The following is a 16,446-nucleotide window of genomic DNA, read 5'->3' as shown; positions in this document are numbered from 1 at the left end:
TTCCCACAGTAAATCCCACAAACAATAATTAATTCCCAGCAGGTAGTGAGTTTGTCCACTGCTCCCTTCGCTTTTCCTGTGGGCATCAGCTGCTCGCTAAGTTCTGGTGACAGGGCACTATCAGTAGCTGACCTGGGGACCAGACTTCACTCACACATACCAGAGGGAAGCTACCTGCACAAGTAACTGAGAGCTGCCATTCTCACAGTCCCTTAATTCTACCGCTTCCCTTGTTGTCATTTCAGCACCTGGTTTGGCACTGCCCGAGTTAGCACGGTGATTCCCTGCACCATTCCGTTGATGCCATTTCAGCACCTGGTTTGGCACTGCCCGAGTTAGCACGGTGATACCCTGCACCATTCCGTTGATGCCATTTCAGCACCTGGTTTGGCACTGCCCGAGTTGGCACGGTGATTCCCTGCACCATTCCATGGTTGTCATTTCAGCACCTGGTTTGGCACTGCCCGAGTTGGCACGGTGATTCCCTGCACCATTCCATGGTTGTCATTTCAGCACCTGGTTTGGCACTGCCCGAGTTAGCACGGTGATTCCCTGCACCATTCCGTTGTTGCCATTTCAGCACCTGGTTTGGCACTGCCCGAGTTGGCACGGTGATACCCTGCACCATTCCGTTGTTGCCATTCCAGCACCTGGTTTGGCACTGCCCGAGTTGGCACGGTGATACCCTGCACCATTCCGTGGTTGCCATTTCAGCACCTGGTTTGGCACTGCCCGAGTTGGCACGGTGATACCCTGCACCATTCCGTGGTTGCCATTTCAGCACCTGGTTTGGCACTGCCGAGTTGGCACGGTGATTCCCTGCACCATTCCGTGGTTGCCATTTCAGCACCTGGTTTGGCACTGCCCGAGTTGGCACAGTGATACCCTGCACCATTCCGTGGTTGTCATTTCAGCACCTGGTTTGGCACTGCCCGAGTTGGCACAGTGATACCCTGCACCATTCCGTGGTTGTCATTTCAGCACCTGGTTTGGCACTGCCCGAGTTGGCACAGTGATACCCTGCACCATTCCGTGGTTGCCATTTCAGCACCTGGTTTGGCACTGCCCGAGTTGGCACGGTGATACCCTGCACCATTCCGTGGTTGCCATTTCAGCACCTGGTTTGGCACTGCCCGAGTTGGCACGGTGATATCCTGCACCATTCCGTGGTTGCCATTTCAGCACCTGGTTTGGCACTGCCGAGTTGGCACAGTGATACCCTGCACCATTCCGTGGTTGTCATTTCAGCACCTGGTTTGGCACTGCCCGAGTTGGCACGGTGATACCCTGCACCATTCCGTGGTTGTCATTTCAGCACCTGGTTTGGCACTGCCCGAGTTGGCACAGTGATACCCTGCACCATTCCGTGGTTGCCATTTCAGCACCTGGTTTGGCACTGCCCGAGTTGGCACGGTGATACCCTGCACCATTCCGTGGTTGCCATTTCAGCACCTGGTTTGGCACTGCCCGAGTTGGCACGGTGATACCCTGCACCATTCCGTGGTTGCCACCGTCCTCACTATATTCATTATTACCACGTATACCATTTACTCTGTGAGCTTCTTGAGAGCAGGGTATTTTTTCACACCTTGATGTAAAGGACAATAAAACTAATCTGAACGTGCTTATTGTTCATTGTCTGGAGAGGACGCTCAGGGCACAAGGAGTGTTGCTGTTCTTCCCCCGCCCTGAGGCACATCAGGCAGCAACCTTGTTGTTTCTTTAGCGTTTGTCCGTTTTTTACGAGGCCAAGTTGCTAGCTCAACGCTCAACCCAACACGGATGGAAAGCGTGCAAGGACTGGCCAAACTTGAACCTGCGACCATTTGCCTGCTACACCACTGGCTGGTCGACAAGTAATGGTAGACCAGCATAACGCACAGATGCCTACGTGATTTAACACTAATATATAGATGCACATATAAAATCTACACAGACAAAAGATATTTTTCACTCTGATCCTGAGCTGAGGATATTCTATTGTGTTTTCTTCTATTATGGCATGGTTGTGAAGTACTAGAGATCCATGTTTAATTCCCACTACAGCGTGTAAGGAGTTTGTATGTTCTCCCTGTAGGTTTCCGCCCCCAGTCCAAAGACGTACCGTTTGGCAAGTTAAACAGTCATTGTAAATTGCCCTGTGATTAGGCCAGGACTGAGCTAGGGCTGATTGGAGGCATTGCTGGAAGCCCGGGAAGGCCTGTTGTGTGCTGTATCTCAATAAACAATAAATTCCTAATTAATGAGGGGACGGAAAATTTGTAGGGACAGACAGAAATGTAGAGTTAAGATCATTCACGGTCTTAATAAGTGGCAGAACAGGACAGAGGGACCGAGTGGCCTCCTCCTGCTCTTCATTTGTCCGTTCCACAGAATGGGGGAGTAAAATCTAATGGCATAGAATTCCCTACAGCACACAATCAGGCCATTCAGTGTATACTGTTCCTGTGCACAACCCACGTGACCCCCTTCATCTTGCTTTCCTTTAATCCATGTATACGACACAGTGCAACCAATGCTCGTGCTGCCAATTTCCACGTTCTCTCCACTTTAAGGTCATTTATAAATTTTCTGCCTGACAAGGGCTGGTATCTAATGCTAACAGCCTCCAGCTTTTCTCCCCCACATCTGTTCTTCCAAAACTCAAACCTTAAACGCTCCTGTCAGCTCACTCCTCAACCTTGCCTTTCCCATAGGAAACAGGCCGAGCCTGTGGTCATCGATGAGCCCCAGGGTGACAGAAAGTGAGCTCACACATCAGCAGCCGATCGGTCAAGGGCAGTGGTACAGGACCAAGACACTGAGAACCAGAACAAGATTAGGAGCTTATCTGCCGCAGTCAATAAAGTGGGTTTTTTTTGGGATACTGGTTTATGTGGCGTGCATGTGTTAGAGAGTCTGGAAGAGTACCGACAGTGACTCATTGATAAGTGATCGACCTGTGCACAATTGAGGCGCAGACAAGGGAAGTCCCAAGGTTGGCTCACACTGCATTGAGCTAGCTGATCTTTAATATGTGGTGGCATTAGGAAAGCCCCAAATGTCCTTAGCATCTTCCAGCAAAAGTAATGCAACAATAGACAGAACCTTAACCTCCAATAAAGAGTTATTGAATGTTACAGCACAGAAACAGGCCCTTCAGCCCATTCAGTCCATGCTGAACCGTTATTCTGCCTAGTCCCATTTACCTGGTCCCGAACCTGGTCTCCATACTCACCCATCCACACACCTATCCAAATTTCTCTTAAATGTTGAAATCAATCTCACATCCACCACTTCCACACTTTTACCACCCTCTGAGTGAAGAAGATCCTCTTCATGTTCCCCTTAGTTTTGACTTTCATGCTTAACCCATGACCTCTAGTTCTAATCACGCCCAATCTCAGTGGGAAAAGCCTGTGGCTCAGTTATACACAGGTCGGTTAGTCTATACTCCTCGTTATTTTGTCCACCTCAATCAAATCTCTCCTTAATCTTCTACGTTCTAGGGAATAAAGTCATAATCTATTCATTCTTTCCCTATAGCTCAATTCCTCCAGACTGGGCAACATCCTTGTAAATTTTCTCCACACTCCTTCAATCTTGCCTATATCTTTCCTGTAGGTAGGTGACCAGAACTGCACACAATACTCCAAATTATGCCTCGCCATCATCTTATACAACTTCAACATGACAACTCCTGTACTCAATACAATGACTTATTAAGGCCGACGTGCCAAAAGCTTCCTTTACCACCCTATCAGCCTGTGACACCACTTTCAAGGAACTATGGACCTCATCCCTCTGTCGTAGCGCACATCTCGGTACCCTACTGCTTACCGTGCAAGACATCCCCTGCTTGGTCCTACCAAAGTGCAACACCTCACATTTGCTTACCTACTGACCTCTACCAGAATTTCCTAAAATATCAAACCTTATTAATCAAAAATTATTTACAAGAATAAACCATGCAATCTCATTTTTAAATTCATAGTCAATGTTTTCAGTACTGTTCTACTGACTGCTGCCAATCTGGTGGCCCCCTCGTGTGGTACACTAACACAATAAATGAGGTAACGTCAAGCTATTAGTACCTAATCATTCACGTTATCTTTCATGGTCTTATCACTCAGGGCAAGGAGACCAGCATTGATAAAGAACCAAATGGGAGAGAAGGGAAAGTGTCTTTTTTCTTTAAAACACCCACACTTATTAAATCTGGAACGTGCAGTCTGAAAGGGTGGGAGAGCCAGGCTCGGTAGCAAAGCTCAAAGCAAGTAAATAAACAGAGCAGATGCTTGCAGGACGTTTGTCAATGTCTAAGGGACTAACTGGACAGGTCCTTCAATGAGCCGGCATAGTCACAACAAGCCAAACAGCCTCTTTGGTGTGTTATCCTGTAGATCAGTCAATGACTTCTTGATGTTGGCTCATGATATCCAGTCAGGAAGAATGAGATATCACACCTTCCCAGTGACAAGGCCAATGCTGGTCACTTCAGTCAAATGGTTTAACAGTGCTTTCCTTTCTAGCTACATTCTGAAGATTAACAGAATAATTGTTATAAGTGATGGTCAAACTATAGCCAGCTCATTATCGTTTAAAATGGCCAAGCTCCAATACACTTAAAAATCCATTACTACATTTTCTTTTGTTCAATATGATTGATTACTTTTGATATTTCAGAAACAAACCAGTACCAGAGAGTGAATTCTCCTCAAACTTGTACACTGAAAAATGTTCTCTTTACAGAAACATAATTGCCCTTTCATTCCTTGCCAGAAAATCTCATAAATAATGATTAACTTCCAGCAGGTTAACTCAGACATTAAAGTCACAATCATTTTTCAACCACCAATGTTCAGAACAAAACAGGGCTTCCAAGCTCCGTCTGTCTGACTCTCTCTCCATTGCACTCTTCCCAGCTCACCAGTGAGCTTTCATTTTCTGGTACTGCAAACTTTGAAGTGTGTAATTTTACAGTTTCCCCTCTCATCTCCTTACAGCTCAAGTCACAACTCAGCAGAGTGTCTCCCTCTCCAACACAAAACTAGATTTCATTATCTTCCACCATCCCCTCCCCTCTTCATTAAACAAACTGTTATTTTCCCTCCACCATTCCTGAGTTTCAGATCGTCTAATTGCTATTTCCAAACTTCCCTGCTCTCAACCTTGTCACTTAGGGGGGAGGAGGTGAGGGCGAGTGGACAGCCTAGCAAGTTAATTAAAATCACAACATCACTTAGCCACTGCGCCCCATGTCCCCAAGAACCCCAAGCCAAGTGAGTCTTGAAAACAGAAACATGAAATGCTAGATGCACTCAGCAATTCAGGGAACACTCATGAAAAGAGGAATAATTAACATTTCAGGTCAGTTTCAGACCTGAAGAATTAACTGCTTCCATCTTCATAGACGCTGCCTGACCTATTGGGTATTTCTAGTAATTCCTGTTTGTATTGGGCAGAGGTGATAGATTCTTGTTTAGCCAGACCATGAAAGGTCACGGGGAGGAAGGTAGGAGATTATGGCTGAGAGGGAAATGAGGGAGAAGACGATGGGCCAAATGGCCTAATTCTGCCTCTATATTTTACGGTCTTATTTCAGATTTCCTACATCTGCAGTATAATACATACCATGAACTAAACTTTGGCAGCTTCAGCTATTTTGGTGAGGGTAGATGGGTAAGAAAGATTCAGATTTCTACCCTCCTTCCTCCCAGCACCTCCCCCCCACCCCATCAGCCCATCCCAGGTACCAATCACACACTATGTCAAAAAACTTACCCAACACATCTCATTTCAACAGTACCCCCCCCCCCACACACACACACAGACACACACACATCACCACCATAAATAAACACCTCTAGTATTTGACATTTCTACCACGGGCTGAAAGGCTTCCCAATTTATTAAAAGATATCAAAGACACAAATTTAAATCAATTCGATATCAATGGCTGACAAAATACAATGGTGTGGGAACCCCTGGGTCACTGTCAGAATGGTAACACAGATGGGAAGCTTCCCGGGATGGCTGTACAGATGGACAGTCATTCCCGTGACCTTCCCAGACACCGGAGAGAGACTCCAACCCTGGCAGACTGTGGATTTTATACAGCTTGTGGGTGCCTGTGGAATAGAGAGCAAACTGACGTGTAGATTGTGGACTGAATCAATCTGGGGAGTTTCACTCCATGCGAAAGGCCATAAAATAAAATGGGATGATTTGTTGCTTGGCCCAGTCCCGCAACACCAGCGGCCTGAGCCCAACTTTCACCAACAGGCACGGATCGGTACAGCTCCAGAACCGGACAACACACTGAAACTGCTACCACACCTCAGACTGCATCGGCGAAGTCATTCCCATCACCGGAATCGGTTCTGCAATGCGTGTGCAGCGGACATAGTTTCTCTGTCACATTATGGCGACCTGTTATATAAATGCCATATCTTGTTCCATTTAAGATTTAAATACGCGTACCAAACGCGGGCCCGCAGACTAAACAGCCAGGGGCGGCGGGAACGGGGCCACGAGATTATAAGAAATAACAAGAATAGCAAAGAGAGAGAAAAAAACCCAAATACAGTAACAGCACGACCAGCGAGATCGCTAACCGCAAGAACAACCGGACAACGATACGGGATCGGCTCGGAGAATTGGAAGAAGTTCAGGAGCGAATTAAAAACCAAAAAATTGGAGATTTTCTTTTTGTTTTCTTCCGAGCCGTTGCCAGTGTCACAGGATGGGGGAGACCACATTAGCCATCCTCTCATCTCTTCCCCACCCCACCCCTCGCCCGCACCCTTGTTCCCAGTTGTACAAATGACATTCGGATTCAGCTTCGCATCTATGAACGACACGAAGACCAAGCTGTCCACACACAGACACGAGCGCGATGAATAATAGTTCAGGGCAGACGGAAGCTATCATATCCTTTCAAGGAACACAGTTTAGCCGGTACAGAGTTAAAATAAAACAGCACGGGCAAAGGACATAAAAACACTTACCCTGGTAAAATCTCCAAAAAAAAAGCGGGTGGGCAAACTTCCGATCTCCGATATTTATCCAACTGACCTCCAAGCCGATAGAGGTGTTCTTTCCCCGGCCGTAGCAAACAATCTTTGACTTGGAAACAACAAAAACAAAAAGTTTCTGGAGCCCGAGTAAACTCTGAAAAACTTTCCACAGCTGCGTGTGTGAGGGGAGAGAGAGAGAAAAAAAAAACATGGTAACTAGTCAGAAATTAAACCCAACTACAAGCAGAGAAAGTAAAGTAAAACAAGCAAGCATAAAATACTATTGCACATGAATCATTTTCTTTTCCCCCTCTCTTTTTCCTGCGGAAGTTCGTCTTTAAAAAATGTAAAATATGACAAAGATTCGTTCAGACCTCTTGCTCTCCCTCCCTGCGTCGATTTGAGTGGCGCGGATTCCGCGGTGAAATTGACCCAAGTGAAATTGACAAAAGACTCACCAACTCAAAAGTCCCCGGACTATATAAACAAGGAGGGGGAAAAATCCCGAGACGCCGAGTTATGGCTGAAAGGAGCCTACGATATTTGAATATAGATATATTTTTTGTTTAAAAGCTACAAAAATTGAAACTTGTTCGCTCGAGATGGATTATTTTTATATTTCCCGAGGTTGACAGCGAAGTGGAATTTCAAGAATGAGATTTGGTATGAAATCAATCTCGCTCCAGAACTGCTCTAGAGGAGGAGCCAAACTACTTCGTCTCGGGAGAAAAGTTCGTCAACCTCTCGGATCCAAGCGCCACTACAGTACCAAGTTAGTTGCGTCCGCCCGTAGTGTGTCGCTTTTGTGAATGTTGTGTGTGCACGCACTGGGGCTCCCGGTGGGTTTTTTTGGGGGGAGAGCTTGTTTGGAGGGTCAACATTTCGTGCCTTACCCCTCTGGGATCGCGCTCTACTCTCTCAACAGGCCCTCCATTAGCTGGCAATCCCTTGGAATTGGATAAGGGGAGTTGTGTTCACTCCCACATCTTAAAGTAGCTCTACTATTACACCCTGACGTCAGATTTTTCGGAAACTTTTTTTCCTCTCTTCCCTCGACCAAAGAGCTCCATTGGATTGCCGGGAAGAGCTTGCCGTCAGCTCGGGAATACAACCTCCCAACAGAAGCGCCATCTAAAGAGAAGGAGACCCAGGGCAGGGTGCGTGAATGCCCATTAATTCCTCAGGAGCGGGGACAGAGAGGGAGCCGCCGCATGGTGGACAGATAGAGCAGGAATGGTTTCATTTCTTTAAAGTCGTTTCTCGCGATCTGTGTTTTGTTGGCACACTCTGTGTTTAACACTCTGTCCCCAACTGCCCTGAGCCGCCGCGACGGCCAGGAACTACAATTTCAACGCGCGGAAGCTCAGGAGGGCCGACGGAGAATGGTAGAGACAGCCGGGTCCATCAGGGGCACAGCCCTGAAGCACCTAGGGGAGACTGACTCTGCCGGGGATCCCCACCGCCGGGGTCATGCCCTCATGTCACTGAAACCAGGTTCAGGCACAACTACTTGCCTACAAGTACCCGGCTCTGAAACCCACCTCAGCGGTGGGACCCCATTATAAGGATCACACCTTGTAATACAATGGACTCGTCTCGAATGGTCGATTTACACCTGGTTTTGAAGTCTTTTTTTTCCTCTCTTGGCTGATACATAATTTACATAAACACAAAGTACACTGCAGATGCTGTGGTCAAATCAACACGTACAAACAAGCTGAAGGAACTCAGCAGGTCGGTCAGCATCCGTTGAAACGAGCAGTCAACGTTTCAGGCTGAGACCCTTCATCAGGATGAAGTTCATACAGCTTGTTTATACATAATTTACATTATGTCTATCCATGGCCTCCTCTACTGTCAAGTTGAAGCCACACTCAGGTTGGAGGAACAACACCTTATATACCGGCTGGGTAGCCTCCAACCTGATGGCATGAACATTGACTTAACTAACTTCTGTTAATGCCCCTCCTCCCCTTCTTACCCCATCCCTGATTTATTTATTTTTCCCCTCCCCTTTTTTCCTCTCTGCCCCTCTCACAATCACTCTGCTGGTTCTCCATCCCCCTCTGGTGCTCCCCTCCCCCTTTCTTTCTCCCGAGGCCTCCCATCCCATGACCTTCTCCCTTCTCCAGCTCTGTATCCCTTTTTACCAATCACCTTTTCGGCTCTTAGCTTCACCACACCCCCTCCAGTCTTCTCCTATCATTTCGGATTTCCCCTCCCCCTCCTACTTTCAAATCTCTTACTATCTTTTCTTTCAGTTAGTCCTGACGGAGGGTCTTGACCTAAAACGTCGACAGTGCTTTTTCCTATAGATGACCTGCTGCGTTTTGTGTGTGTTGCTTGAATTTGCAGCATCTGCAGATTTCCTCGTGTTTACATTCTGTGTGTTTTCTGTATCTACAGGCGGCTACAAACAGGTTTTCCACTGTGTCTACACCTCACTCTACTTGTGCACTGACAATAAGCTCAATTCCTCAATCGGCCCTGTAAACAATGCTTTCTGTTGCTTGGCTACGATTGAGAGCGAGCAGAGTAGGTGGTAAAGATCGGATAGGATTTGTGCCTGACCGGTTGCTGGAGACACCCTCACTGGTGGTGCCTGACCCAGCCCGCTCCTCCAGCAGATGGCTTGTTGCTGAAGGCGCAGTGGACATCTGTATCTGCAGCACCTTGTGTCTCAGAGGCTGGGCAGCAACCTTTGCTGTGTCCAGAGCTCCCAGCCGTTCCCCATCACCCTGGACTGGCGATCCGGTGGGAAGCAGGGATGGGCCAGCCGCTCAGCCCTTGTGCCTAAGTGTGGTGGCAAGTGCTTCAGTGCACGCTGAGCCCCCAGCACTCTCGGAGTCTTCCCTGGTGGCTGCTACACCATCCGCAAACTGTCTGCAGAGTTTTACACAGTCCCACTCGACGTGGTTTTATTTTATTTAGAGATACAGAACAGTAACAGCTTTGTGGGCCGAAGGGCCTGTATTGTGCTGTAGGTTTTCTATGTTTCTAACAGGCCCTTTCAGCCCAACGAGCCTGTACCACCCAATTACACCATTGTGACCAACTAACCTACTAGCCCGTATGCCTTCGGAACGTGGGAGGAAACCCACAGGGGGAGAACACACAAACTGATTACAGACAGCAGTGAGAATTGAACCTGGCTCACTGGCACTGTCGTAGCATTACTCTCACCACTGTGCTATCGTGCCACTAAACGACCGGGACAGGAATCGAACCTGCAGCTTTCAGTCAGTGTCGTATCAAACACTCCAGTCAGACACCTTATCTTTTAGGCCACACAGCCCACCCTAACCTACACATGCCGGATTTGTGAAATGGCCAGCACGCCACCTTGCACCTGAAACTTTCACTTTGTTTCTCTTCCAAAAGATGCTGACTGTGGGTTTCCAGCATTGTCAGATTTTATTTCGGATTTCCATCATCTGCAGGTCTCTTGATTTTCTGAATGAAGTTATGAGTGATGATGAACAAGCTACTAACCGTGGGAGGCAGTTCCAGGAACAACCGGGCCCCCACTGCACGCTCAACATGAACTCCCTTGTTGTAGCTTTACGTCCTGGACCCGGAGCACCTGGAAGTCCTTCTGCACTCACGCAGACAGAGCTGAACACCTGGCGGAATATTAACAGCGGGGTGAGCCATATGTCAGCTATGAGGTTACAGACTCAGGCGGTGCAAAATTCTGTTTATGATGATCCCTGACACTTCACAGATGTCCAACTGTCGCCCAGTTGCACTCACGTCTACTGTGATAAAGTGTTTTGAGAGGTGTCAGGGCCTGGACCCACTGCAATTTGCCTATCACCACAACAGATGCAATCTCACTGGCTCTCCACTCGTTCTTGGGTCACCTACATCAGGCTGTTGTTTACTGACTACGGCTCAGCGTTCAACACAATCATACCCTCTACTAATCAACAAGATCCAAAACCTGGGCCTCTGTTCCTCCCTCTGCAACTGGATCCTTGACTTCCTCACTGAGAGACTGCAGTCTGTGGATCAGAAGTAACATCTCCTCCTCACTGACAAAGTTCAAAGTAAAATTTATTATCGGGGTACATACATGTCACCACATACAACCCTGAGATTCTTTTTCTGTGGACATACGTAGCAAATCTATAGAACAGTAACTGTAAACAATTGACAACAGACTGAGCAAATGCATATATAAATAAATAGCAATAAATAATGAGGATGAAGTAAGATAAAAGAGTCCTTAAATGAGTGTAGTTATCCCATTTTCTTTGAGGGCCTGATGACTGAGGGGTAGTGACTGTTCTTGAACTGGCTGGTGTGAGTCCTGAGGCACCAGTATCTTCTACCTGAAGGCAGCAGTGAGAGCAGAGCACAGCCTGGGTAGTGAGGATCTTTGACGAAGGATGCTGCTTTCCTACAGCAATGTTTCATGTAGATGTGCTCAATGGTGTGAGTTCACCTTATTTATGCCCCTCATGATTTTATACTCCTCTATATCACCCCTCAATCTCTGGTGCTCCATTGAACAAAGTCCTGGCTTGCTCAGCCTCTCTCTATAACTCAGTTCCTAGAGTGCTGGCAACGTTCTCGTAAATGTGACTGCTAAAGAAAGGCTGAGACAGTGTCAGACTTAACTCTCAGAAACAGTAACAACCCGCATATGTCATGGAATTAGTTGTTTTGCAGCACCAATATGTTGCTATACATAATAATGCAAAATGTGGATTAAAATAAGAATATAATAAAAATTAAATAAGTAGTGCAAGAAGAGCAAAAAAAAAGGAAAAACAGCAGTGAGCTATTGCACATGGTTTCATTGCCCATGCAGGCGTTCAGAAATATGATGGTGGTGGAGGAGAAGAAGATGTAACTAAAACGTTGGGTGTGTGTCTTCAAGCTCCTGTATCTCCTACAATGAGATAGGGCTCCCTCATCTCTGCCCCTCAACACAGGTGCCCCTCTGGGTTGTGTATTAAGCCCCCTCCTTTACTTTCTGTATACCCATGACTGTGTCACCACCCACAGCTCCAATCTGCTAATTAAATTTGCTGACAACACTACACTGATTGGCCTAATGTCAAATAATAACGAGGCAGCCTACAGAGAGGAAGACATCACCCTGACACAGTGGTGTCAAGAAAACAACCTCTCCCTCAGTGGCACAAAAACAAAGGAGCTGGTTGAGGAATGGAGACAGACTAACCCCTATTGACATCAATGGATCTGGAGTTGAGAGGATGAACAGCTTTAAGTTCCTCTGCATAAACACCACCAAGGATCTCCCATGGTCTGTGCATACCGGCTGTGTGGTGCAAAAGGCATAACAGCGTCTCTTTCTCTTCAGATGGTTGAAGAAGTTTGGCATGGGTCTCCAAATCCTAAGGACTTTTTGCAGGGGCACAATTGAGAACATCCTCACTGGCTGCATCACTGCCTGGTGTGGGAACTGTAATTTCCTCAAACACAGGACTCTGCAGAGAGTGGTGCAGACAGCCCAGTGCATCTGTAGATGTGAACTTCCCACGATTCAGGACATTTACAGAGAGAGGTGTGTAAAAAGGGCCCAAAGGATCATTGGGGACCCGAGTCACCCCAACCACAAACTGCTTCAACTACTACCCTCATAAAAGCCGGAACCAACAGGCTCAGGGACAGCTTCTCCCACCAGGCCATCAAACTGATTAATTCATGCTGATACAATTGTATTTCTCTGCTATATTGACTGTCCTGTTGTCCATACTATTTATTACAAATTACTATAAACTGCACATTTAGATGGAGATGTAACATAAAGATTTTTACTCCTCATGTGTGTGAAGGATGTAAGTAATAAAGTCAATTCAATGTCCTGAGTGATGGGGTCCTTAATGATAGGTGCTGTCTTTTTGGTGCGTCGCCTTCTGAAGATGTCCTTCATGCTGGGGAGGTTAGAGCCCATGACGGAGCTGGCTGAGTTTTCTACTTTCTGCAGCTTTTTCTAATCCTGTGCAGTAGCCCCTCCAAACCAGACTGTGATGCAACCAGTTAGGATCTGAGTTCTAGAGGGAGGCTGATCAAGCTCACACTTTGTTCAATGGAGGGTATCAGAGACAGAGGGGTGATATTATTATTTTTTTAATTAGTTTTTCTATACATTTTACAAATTAAAAACCCCAAATCCCAATGAGGAACATTAATACAGTGCAAAATTAAGCATACAATGACAATATGCTCCAAAGGAAGAGAATTTGACAAAAAAGCTCCTAAATTGAAGACAAGTAAACTTAGTATCCTCCCCAAGCCCCACAACACAAGAAAAAACAACAACAACTCCAGACCAACCACAACACAATATAGAGAGTATAAATCAGGACAATCAAACTCCCAGACTGTGAATACACTTAGCAACAGAGGATAATAATGCCTACTACCAGAAAAAAAAGGGAGCTGAAAGCAAGGGACCGGAAAAAAAAAACCCTAGTCAAGAGGAAGGTTATGAAAGTACTCGATAAAAGGTCCCCAGACCTTATGGAACTTTAGATCCGAATTAAGAACTGAATAATGAATTTTTTCGAGGTCCAAGCAGGCCATAATGTCGTTAAGCCATTGCGCATGAGTGGGCGGGGCAACATCTCTCCATCTAAGGAGGATCAAGCGTCTCACCAGGAGAGAGGCAAAGGATAGTATTCGGCATTTGGTCAGACCCAGACATAAATCTGTCTCACCCCAAAAACCAAACAAAGCAATTGGTTCTAGGTGCTGATTCAGAATACACGATAACATAGTGAAGACATCTTTCCAAAATTTCTCCAAGCTAGGACAGAACCAGTACATATGGATGAGAGAGGCCACGCCCCTCTTGCATTTATCACAGAGCGGACTAATGTTAGGGTAGAATCGAGATAGTTTAGATTTAGACATATGGGCTCTATGAACAATCTTAAACTGTAAAAGGCAATGGCGAGCACAAAGAGAGGTTGAGTTAACCGATTTGAGAATTGAGTCCCAGCTCTCATCGGATAAGGAGGTATTTAAATCCTGCTCCCAGGCCATTTTAATTTTATCCACAGGGGCCCGTCGTAAGGCTGCTAATTTATCTCGAATAATTGATATTAAACCTTTACCTAGTGGATTAATGTAAAGAAATAGGTCCATAGCATTTTTCGCAGGCATTTCAGGAAAGTTAGGAATTAAAGGAGCAATAAAGTGTCTGATTTGGAGATATCTAAAAAAATGAGCATTGGGCAGATTGAACTTAACAGAGAGCTGCTGAAAAGAAGCAAAGTGATTATCAATGAAAAGATCTTCAAAATGTCTAATGCCCTTCCTATACCAAACATGGAATGCTGAATCGTACGTAGTAGGTAAAAAAAAAGGTGATTATATGCAACAGGGCTGGAAACGGAAAACTCATGGAAACCATAGCATTTCCTAAACTGAACCCATATACGCAAAGTGTGTCTAACAAGAGGATTAGCTATTGATCTGGACAGACAACTAGGGAGTGCAGAGCCAAGAAGTGCAGAGATAGATAATTCTTTAGTGGAGCTCAACTCCATTGCCACCCAATTAGGGCACTCGGGTTGGCCGTGGAAGAAAGACCAAAAGGTAGCACAACGTATATTAGCTGCCCAATAATATAAACAAAAGTTAGGTAAAGCCATGCCACCCTCTTTTTTAGATTTTTGGAGGTGGATTTTATTAATTCTAGAGCACTTATTCTTCCACAGATATGACAGAATAATAGTCTAAGGAATCAAAAAAAGATTTAGGAATGAAAATTGGGATAGATTGAAGTAAGTATAAAAATTTGGGGAGAACATACATTTTAACAACATTAATACGACCTACCAAAGACATAGATAGAGGTGACCATTGTACCAGACTCTGTTTTATAGTATATGAAAGATTGGCAAAGTTTTCACAAAAGAGATCTTTAAACTTCCTTGTGACTGTAATTCCAAGATAAGTAAATTGATTATGGACTACTTTAAAAGGGAGATCACGAAATGTTAGTTCTTGTGCTTCTTTATTAATTGGGAAAAGTTCACTCTTATGTAAATTAAGTTTATAGCCAGAGATCTGGCTAAACTGGTCAAGAAGTGAAAACATTAGAGGTAAGGATGTAGATGGATTTGAGAGAAAGAGTAATAAGTCATCAGCATAGAGAGAAACTTTATGCTCAACACCCCCTCTCCAAATCCCGGTCAATTCAGGACAGTTTCGAAATGCTATCGCCAAAGGTTCTATAGCCAAATCAAAGAGAAAGGGACTTAAGGGGCATCCCTGACGGGTGCCACGTTTGAGATTAAATACTTGGGATTTCTGAAAATTAGTTAAAACAGAAGCAGTAGGACACAGGTACAGCAATTTGATCCAAGAGATGAAACTTTGACCGAGGTCAAATATTTCTAAGACTGCAAAAAGGTAGTTCCACTCTATACGATCAAATGCTTTCTCCGCATCGAGGGAAATAACACATTCAGGAATCCCAGTTGGAGGTGAGTATAAGATATTAAATAAACGCCGAATGTTAAAAAAAGGGAGACGGTTTTTAATAAAACCTGTTTGGTCATCAGAGATAATGGAGGGAATAACGGTTTCTAATCTATGAGCCAAAACTTTAGCTAAGATCTTTACATCAACATTGAGCAAAGAAATCGGCCTATACGAGGAACACTCTGTTGGGTCTTTGCCCTTTTTTAATAGAAGAATAATGGATGCCTCATTGAAAGAGGGTGGCAATTTGCCGTAATTAAACGAGTCAGATAATACTGAAAGTAACTGAGGAGAAAGAAGTGAAGAGAATGATTTATAAAATTCTACAGGGAACCCATCAGGTCCAGGAGATTTCCCTGAGGACAGTGCAGAAATTGCAAAAGATATTTCTTCTGATGATATAGGCGCATTGAGTTTGGCTTTAAAATCAGATGAAAGTGAAGGGATATTCAGATTCTGTAAAAATTGATCAACAGAGATATTGTCATTCAAAGATTCAGAGGAATAAAGCCAAGAATAAAAGATTTTAAATGCGTTATTAATTTCTAAATGATCCGATGTAAAGTCTCCGTTCTCCTTCCGGATCTTTGTAATATGTTGTTTGGCTTTGGAACGCCTCAGCTGATTGGCTAGGAATTTACCAGACTTATCCCCATGAATGTAAAAGCGACTCTTGCTTTCGAGAAGTTGGCATTCGACAGGTTGAGTAGACAGAAGATTAAATTTAGTTTGGAGTTCAACGCGCTTCTTGTATAATTCAGGGTTCTTAGTTTGAACATATAGTTGATCCAATTCTTTAATCTGGTTAATGAGGTCTAATCGATCTGCACAGGATCTTCTGTTGAGATTTGCTGTGTAAGAGATTATTTGACCCCTCAGATATGCTTTCATGGCATCGCAGACAATCTGGGATGGCACTTCAGGTGATGTATTAGTGTTGAATTAAAAGGTTATCTGATCCTTAATAAATTTTTAAAAATCA

The 16,446-nt window shown here is 45.1% G+C and overlaps 1 protein-coding gene across 8 annotated transcripts in view; it reads right to left on the bottom strand.

The window, feature by feature from the left end:
* Positions 1–8,035, bottom strand: part of LOC140731963 (transcriptional enhancer factor TEF-5-like) — a 295,063-nt gene extending 287,028 nt beyond the window's left edge. For 2 of the 8 annotated variants that reach the window (XM_073053977.1, XM_073053985.1), the window contains exons 1-2: positions 7,892–8,035; positions 6,990–7,170 (exon numbers count right to left, since the gene is read on the bottom strand). The gene's annotated coding sequence lies outside the window, so the exon portion shown is untranslated. The other 6 variants (XM_073053987.1, XM_073053988.1, XM_073053984.1 and 3 more) reach the window with 5 other exon arrangements.
* Positions 8,036–16,446: the final 8,411 nt, after the last annotated feature.

Source organism: Hemitrygon akajei, chromosome 8, assembly GCF_048418815.1.
Source record: "Hemitrygon akajei chromosome 8, sHemAka1.3, whole genome shotgun sequence".
Lineage (NCBI taxonomy): Eukaryota > Metazoa > Chordata > Chondrichthyes > Myliobatiformes > Dasyatidae > Hemitrygon > Hemitrygon akajei.
Note: the sequence above shows the minus strand (reverse complement) of the source record. Positions and strands in the feature narration are given on the sequence as shown.